Source organism: Suricata suricatta, chromosome 9 (assembly GCF_006229205.1).
Source record: "Suricata suricatta isolate VVHF042 chromosome 9, meerkat_22Aug2017_6uvM2_HiC, whole genome shotgun sequence".
Classification (NCBI taxonomy): Eukaryota; Metazoa; Chordata; class Mammalia; order Carnivora; family Herpestidae; genus Suricata; species Suricata suricatta.
The window spans coordinates 108,815,299-108,816,783 of record NC_043708.1 but is presented as its reverse complement, the minus strand read 5'-3'; the positions used below and the strand labels follow the sequence as shown (position 1 = coordinate 108,816,783).

The 1,485-nt window shown below is 41.3% G+C and overlaps 1 pseudogene; it reads left to right on the top strand.

Annotated features, from left to right (window-relative positions):
- Positions 1-379: 379 nt before the first annotated feature.
- Positions 380-1,124, top strand: LOC115302345 (annotated as a pseudogene).
- Positions 1,125-1,485: the final 361 nt, after the last annotated feature.

The following is a 1,485-nucleotide window of genomic DNA, read 5'->3' as shown; positions in this document are numbered from 1 at the left end:
AGCCCCTCCCTGCGGAAACCCGGAGCTCTGCTCTCGCACTGATGCCCTTCACTGTGGGACTGGCGCAGGCTGTTTAAGGACTCAGTCTCTGAGAAAACAATTGGACTGATGTGAATGCAGTTTTGGAAAAACATGTGGACAATGTATACTGTAACATTCCACCACAGCAAGCTGTAGTCAGTGACCTAGGGGAGGCACCGGCAGAGGCAGGCCCCACTCCTGGGCCCCACACTGACCTCGCAGAGCCCCAGGGGGAATGAAAAGGCAGGCCCCCACCATGCGAGACTGAGAAGAAGAAAAGGCTGCTGGGAAGCTGCTATCAAAAGACATACTCTGGGAAAGGATAGCTTAGGGGAATCATTAGTAAAAGAGATAAAATTTGGATGACAAATCATATCATAACATCCAGGAACTGAAAAATTATGCGGAAAACACACAGACCTCTCCTTTTCATTTAACACTAGAGATATTGTGGGGGAGCCTGGGTGGTTCAGTCAGTCAAGCATCCAACTTCAGCTCAGGTCATGATCTCACAGTTCATGAGTTCAAGCCCCGCTTTGGGCTCTGCACTGACAGCTCAGAGCCTGGAGCCTGCTTCCGATTCTGTGTGTGTCTCTCTCTGCCCCTCCCCTGATTGTGCTCACTCTCACTCTCCCTCTCTCAAAAATAAATAAATAAATAAACATTTTTAAAAAACACTAGACATATTGGGTAAAAAGGAACTTCATACAGCTCATGGCACAAGTCACACTGGTAAAACACCAGCCATTGTTACATGTTTGAGAGCAATGCCCTATCATGTTACCAGAGGAAGGGTGCTCCTTCCATTGGATATTTGCATGTTTGACAAATACAATGCATGGTGTTCCACAAGAGGATTTTCTACAGAAGAATTAAGATTAAAAATGTGAGAGACAAAGTATGTGCCACTGTTAGCCTAGCACACTGGTGCTTAAAGCATGCTAGGTCCTTCCACAAAGGGGTTCTTGGGAACGCATTCCCTGCTTCAAGTTGCTCTGGAGAACTATTTAAAGAAAATTTAACAAGTGAATTTTTATACATTCCACCCATCTTTACAGCAGAAAAATGCATGACTTCCATTATCTATGTATATGCAATCATGAATAAAAAGAACTTAAAATAATTTCATGGCATTGCAGAAAAGAAGAAAACAGTTTGTCTAGAAGAAAATAGAGTAACATATCTGTGACCTTGCAGGAGAACAGGAATTGTTTTTAGATAGCACTTCTTATTTACTAGAAGATACCACTGAAGGTGTAGAAAGACAATCCATAGAGTAAGGTAATATATTTTCAATATGTGTAGCTAACAAAAAACTCAGCAAGAATATAATAAAGAATTCTTACAAATCAACAAGAGAAACATCCTAATAGAAAAATGATTAAAGTCCTTAACTGATGTTTTGCCAGAATAAAAGCATATACATATATAAGAAAGTGTTCAGATTCATTAGCCATGAGGGAA